This window comes from Macrotis lagotis, chromosome 1, assembly GCF_037893015.1.
Source record: "Macrotis lagotis isolate mMagLag1 chromosome 1, bilby.v1.9.chrom.fasta, whole genome shotgun sequence".
Taxonomy (NCBI): domain Eukaryota; kingdom Metazoa; phylum Chordata; class Mammalia; order Peramelemorphia; family Peramelidae; genus Macrotis; species Macrotis lagotis.
Window position 1 is genome coordinate 189,331,104 of NC_133658.1, and position 6,916 is coordinate 189,338,019.

At 35.8% G+C, this 6,916-nt stretch overlaps 1 long non-coding RNA gene across 1 annotated transcript; it reads left to right on the plus strand.

The window, feature by feature from the left end:
* The first annotated feature begins 37 nt into the window (after positions 1 to 37).
* Positions 38 to 2,831, plus strand: LOC141504483 (uncharacterized). Its single transcript, XR_012473387.1, has 2 exons — positions 38 to 145; positions 2,605 to 2,831. It is a non-coding gene; the product is annotated as an uncharacterized LOC141504483 (long non-coding RNA).
* Positions 2,832 to 6,916: the final 4,085 nt, after the last annotated feature.

The window sequence follows — 6,916 nt, forward strand, 5'->3', positions numbered from 1 at the left end:
ACAAGGATTCTCTACATACCTTAAGACTTTGGCAAGGCTATTAACTATCTTAATTCTGGGTTCTGAGAAAGCAGTGACACTTCTACCATGAAATTCCTGTATTTTCTCTTCATTGGTGTCTTTGCCCTATCCATGGCAACATCAGGTAAGACCCAGGATAAAAGTTTTCAGGTTCTGTTGACTGTCTAGAACATTTGGAATGTGGGGCAAGGGTGAGGAACTCTGTTTCCCAGAGTAATTTTGTGATTTAGATAGTAATTGGGAGGGGATTTCCACTGAATTCCTATTGAGAAGACAAATCATAGTAGTTAGTTAGAGTCATCATTTACCCAGAGCAGAAAAGATTGTGTCTGTACTTTTGGGAGAGGAGGCTCACTCCCCATGCTTCAAAGTGGACAAGTAGGACTTTGATGGGGATGAAGTACACTAGCTTCTAAAGCTTTTAGTTACTGCTTATTTTTTTCCTTAGTGTCATTGAAATGGTCAACACTAAGTCATCCCTCATCGATTACTTGGTCCAATTACCTGGTTGTTCTGAAACTTCTCTTCCTTTAATATATACTCACAGAAACTTTGGTTTTCACCCTATCCCTAAATTTCTGTAAATAAGTTAATTTAATTTTACTCAGAATAATGAAACTCCCTAATGTGAACTCCATCATTTAAATCTCTTCATCTTATGGGGTGGCTAGGTGGCGCAGTGAATAGAGCACTGGCTTTGGAGTCAGGAGTACCTGGGTTCAAATCTGTCCTCAGACACTTAATAATTACCTAGCTGTGTGACCTTGGGCAAGCCACTTAACCCCATTGCTTAAGTTTCAGCCTCTTCATCTATAAAATGGGGATATTGCTATCTGGGGTACCTGTTTTCTACAGTGGTTGAGGGGATCAAATGAGATAAGATATTTAAGAGTGTCAGATTTAAAGGACAGTGTAAATGTCAGTTATTATTAGTCTTGTTCCTTTTTCCACAAAGCTTGTGCTGTACACTTTTCCTATCTCAGTTACTTTATCAGTTAAATGGAGTAGTTGGAGTAGAAGATCTGTAAGGTGCCCTCCATTTTAACATTTATGATCATAACTGAGTAAAAATGTGAACAAATGCAGAGGAGATTCAGTAGGCAGAACAAAAGGCAAAGCATTGCAGGTTTAAAGTGGAAAAAACACTGTTCTCCAAATAAGAGAATCCTGGGTAAAAATCTAATCTCTCCTATTTGCTAGCTATGTGATTTTGAATAAATTAATCCTTCTCTCTGGGCCTCATTTACCTTATCAGTAAAATAAAGACTTTATATCTCTATGGTCTCTTCCAGTTTAAAATGATGAAGACATAGTAGGTTCAACTTTGTAGAGGTGCAAGGCCATCTGGTATAAAACTGCCATTTGGAAAATGAGAAACTGAAGCCCACAGAAGTTCAGTGATTGACCCAAGGTCATTTAAATAGTAATTTTCAGAGAGGGGGAATCTGAACCCAAAGATTGAAGAGACTTTTTCATGAATATAATTAATTGGGATAAGAACTAGTTCAGGGCAAAACTGTAGAGGAGGCCAATTTTGTCTTGAAAGTGCTTCAAGTGCTCTCTGTTTTTACTCTTTACCAATCCTTCCCATGAGACAATGATTTCATCATCTTCTCTTTCGGGACCTGATCTCAAGACCAGCTCGTTACATGCTCAAGCTGCCTTTGAAGCCAATAGCTTCCAATATGTTTGTTCTCCTTTGGTGAGGCTGTGTCTTCTTGGGTTACAGACAGTGACTTGCTGTATCTTGAAAGCACAATAGGTGAAGGTATTTAATAGTGTGCAAATGTGTGAATATACATATATTCACTCACATACAAATATAATCTACCTATATACATGTATACATACACACACATATAATATATATATATATATATATATATATATAGTTTATGAATTTGTATTTAGGAGAAAAAATAGATGACTACATGAAACAACACAGGTAACACAACTTCTTTTTCTCAAGGATTATTGAAATATACTGCTAGTTCTGAAGAAATTCATATTTACTGATGATAACTGAGGGCTAGTTCTTAAATATCTGTTAGAGGAATTATTTATGGGGATGTGGCAGGAATGAAATCTTTATCCCCTTCTCCCTAATTCCTTTACCTCAGGCTTCAGACTTATCACAGTAGATTTTTTTTTGTTCAATTGATTTTCAATCCTATCCAACTCTTCATGACCCCTAGGATTTTCTTGGCAAAGATATTGGAATAGTTTGCCCTTTCCTTGCCAGCTGATCTTACAGATGGTGAACCGAACCCAAAGCAAAAGTGTTAAGTTACTTGCCCAGAATCACACAGCTAATAAATATCTGAGGTCAGATTGGAATTCAGGAAAATTCATCTTCCTGACTCTGGGTCAAGAACCTAGTCATCGCATCACATAATTGTCTCTTAGTAGATATTTTACAACTATAAAAAGGAGGCAGATTCTAATAGCCATGTCTGAAAAGCAGGCTTATTATTTTAGTAAATCTTTCTGAAGTTTACTTTTTTTTGACTCAGAGCTCTCAAATCATAACAAGAAAATAATAGGCATTCTCTGAGCTAAAGATGATGTGCCTCTGTACTTTAGATGACACTGAAATTCTGAGAAGATCTCCCGATTCCTGCAGTGTATGCCCTCCTGCAACCTGTCGGTCAACATCATTATCCTGCAAAAAGGCAATTGATGGTACCTGTCCTGATGGTATGCAGTGCTGTGTGACTGGTTCATCTCCAAAAGGATGCTGAAGAGTTGTATCTCTGGATGGAACATGCAACATAAATGTTACTGCCTTGAATAAAAAAGCGCAGACTTCCTCTGAGTCTCATTTCTTTATTTCCTCCTGCTGAGGGGTCAGGATGGTAGGATTATGGGAAGAGTTGGAGTTCAGATGTAAATAATTAGGAGATGCAGGGAGCAAAGGAGGGTCTGGTCCAAAGGCAAAATTGCAGTTCTGGTTCTGCAATTTAACTAGATATACAACCTTGGTCAAGACCTAAGACCATCTGTTTACTCTTTTCACTTCTAGGTGGCAAATTGGTGGGAACAGTTAGCCTTTCTCTTTTATGTATTTGTGCACAATGCAGGTAGAAGGGTCCCCTCTGTTGCAGCAATAGACTCAACTATCTAATAATTCTCAGGTTTAGAGCAATCCTTCCCATGTAAATTGATTTGGCAGATGATGTCTGACTTGACGAATTGAGGGATATGAGAAACTATTGTAAAATATAGCTCTACCCCACCCCCATCTCATTTGCATATATCACAAAGACTGAAATCCCATTCAGTTAGTTTAAGCATTTTTCCCCTATTGGAATCCCTCCACTTTTCCAGATAAATGCACTCTGGGAAGGTTAAAATATACTGACATGCTATATTAAATTTGGAAGAGATTTTAGAAATCATTTTTCTCCATCCTGCTATTGGATAAATGAAGAAAATGAGGCAATTTACTATACATTAATTGATTATTATTCATTAAGAGGAAGTACATTTCTCTGTCCTATTAAATAAAGCTATGTGGACAGAGGGATTTAGCTTTGTTTTAGTTGGTTGATATTCAAAATAACCCTGACTGATCAGAACACAGACATAGACCAAGACTTCAATGGCAGAGAAGCGAAATTCTGAACTTCTTTATTGAGATGTCTACAGAGGAAACTACATCCCATGACTCCATGACTAAAAAGCCTTTGAATGACCCTAGATTGTAAACTCAGCTGCAAAAATTTTCCATCTGGATATTTATTATTTCATAAATATGAAACCATTTGTTGGTTCTTTACTTCTCTGTCATCAGATTGATTAGAATGATAATTTGGATAAAATATAGTTGTTGAAAGGAAGTAATATGGAAAAGGAGGTAAGTCTGTAAAAGTAGGTGGGGACCAGATTGGGAAAAAAATTAAATATCAGATTGAAGATTCTGCATTATATAACAGAGGTAACAGAGAGCCTTCAAAAATGTAGATTTTTTTGAGTGGCATGGCATAGCCAGATTTGTTTTAGGAACATAATTTTCATAGCTGATTGGAGTGCAAATTGTAGAGGAAACAGAATAGAATTGGTGGTTAGCATAGAAGACTAGACTAGCCAAAAGGAGAGAGAGAGAGAGATGATTATTGATTTTGTAGATTGAATAAAAGAGACTTGGCAACTAATGAAAACTAAAGAAGAGTTAAGGACGTTAACAGATTGATAGTGTCAGAGAATCTCCCTCTAAGAATCTCTTCAAAACTGGTCTTATTGGGGCTGCTAGGTGGTACAGTGGATAGAGCAGCTGCCCTGGAGTCAGGACGACCTGAGTTCAAATTTGACACTTGATAATTACCTGTGTTACCTTGGGCAAGTCACTTAATCCCGTTGCCTTGCAAAAAAAAGCCAAAAAAAAACCCCCAACTGGTCATAGAAGTTTCATTGCTGCCTTGTGACAAACATCAACTTTCATGGGTTCACTTAGTACTTTTATGCAAATTTATAACTCTATATCTCTAGTTCTAGTATCTCTCTTGAGCTATCTAAGTCCAAAACACCAAACCAGATTTCCTATATACATGTCCAATGAAATATATCTACAACAGAATCTCTTTGGTATATCTATATCCCTGTCAAAGATGCTGCTATCCAGCTAGTTATCCAAGTTTGCAATCTTGGTATCATATACAAACCTGTACTCTTGCTCTCCCCACAAATTCAATCAGTTAACAGATTTTATCATTTCTAACACCATGATTCATATGCATCCCTTTATCTTTGTTCACAAAACCATCACCCTAATTCAGTCATATTTTGACTAGACCAATGCAATAGCCTCCTAAGTTTTTCTTGCTTCTATTCTTTCTCTTCTGTAATTCAGTCTTCTGCATAGCACCAAAGTGATCTTCTTAAAGTGCAAGTGTGATCATATCACCCCTTTATTGGTTTTCTAGCACCTCTAGGAAAAAATTATAAGTCTTTTGTTTGATAATTAAGGCTCTTTACAGCTGACTTTATCCTACCTTAACTGTCTCCTATTACATTAATGATAGATAAAATATTATGATAAATTTTTTATGATCACTTTTAGAATCAAATAAAGCTCTTTTGGTAGTAAAATTCTTTATAACTATGCCCTATCCTATCTTGGGCAGCTAGGTGGTATAGTAGATAGAGTTATAGGCCTAGAGTCAGAAAATCCTGAGTTTAAATGTGGCCTCAAGCATTTAACAACTATGTGACTTGGGCAGGTCACTTAACCTTATTTGCCTCAGTTACCTCATCTGTAAGATGAATTGGAAAAGAAAGTGAAAAGTTACTCCAATATATTTGCCAAGAAAGCCCCATATGGTATTACACAGAGTTGGGCATGACTGAAAAACAACTGAATATCATCCAACCTTACCAGCCTCCTAACATATTAATGATGGTAAAAATATCAATTACATATCAAAGGCATGACCATTTCTGTGTCTTAGATGGAATAGAGGAGTAGTGTCTTAAGTAAATTGAAGAACTGAGAAGTTAGAGAATGTGAAGGAGCATTGAAGGAATATGTTGAAGAATGGCCTGGGGATTGGTAGATAATGGGCACCAGCATCTGAATTTGTGGACAGATTTGGGAAACAGGAAATTCAAATGAGTACATTTACTGAGGGTTGGCGGCAGATTCTAGAAGTGGTAATAGGTAGTAAGGAATTTTTTGACTCTCCCAGTGAGACAAATGAGAGAAAGCATAGTTAGTACCAGAAAGAGTGGTAGAGGCACCAGTTTCATTGGGGGATACCAGATCTTAGAGAAAATGCTAGAAGATGGAAAGTAAGAAAAATGAAGGGATAAACCTTCATCTGTGATGGAAGTTCAAGTACCAACACTTTCATAGTCTTTCCTAATCATAGTAAATGCTAGACATGAAATCTGAGAGAAGAGAGTTTAATGAGAGCAGAAATGTGGGTTGTGGCCAAGCTGTGAAGGAGAAGGATACATTAAGAGGAAAAAAAGGAAGAAGGATAGGGGAGGTACTTATGATCTCATAAAACTGGAGTATCAAATGGAGTACAAGGAGGGGCAGAGAACGGACATCTCTTTAACTCTTCTTTCATCTAAATTGGTCAAAAGAGGATAAGACGTATAAATATGCCTACATGCAAAGAGTTTGGAATTGGAAAGTATTCAGCTCAACAAGGACACAGAAAAACAGGAGGATAGAAAAGGTATACATATAACAGAGGATCGATTCAGAAAGGAATTAGTCATAAGGAAAACAAACTTTAAGCTTGGAAAGGAAATACATTTGAAATATGATTCACACAGGTAAAATAAAGGATTAGAACAAAATTCATTATGTCTCAACTAAACATGAAAAAGTAGCTATAACAGTTATGATTTTAGACAATAGCAAAAATAGACTTAAAGAAGAAAGAGAAGAAAGTGACATTCTAATGAAAACTACTATAAGCAATGAATTAATTTAAAATACTAATACACATACTCCAAATGGCCTAATATGTAAATATTATAGAATTTAAAGATAAATAGAAAATAAAATTATAATGGTAGTGAGCAGTTTGCAGTTTTTCCTGTAGGAATATAGGTTTGTTTTAATATAGAAAAATTATAAACTTAACTAAGGATTTTTATAAACAAAATAATAACATACCAATTGTTGCAGAAAAAAAACTTTTGATAGAATACAAAACACATTTTCATTAAAAAAGCACTAGAAAACATGAGAATAAATGAGGCTTACCTTAACATGTTAAATAATATAAAGGTCTCATTTCCAAGGTGTATAAGGAAGAGATTCAAATTGTTAAGATCCACAGTCATTCCCCAATTGATAAACGAAGAAACTATCATTAGAAACACAAAAAAGCTCCCTATCACTAATAATTAAAGAAAATTAAATTAAAGCAATTTTGATTGA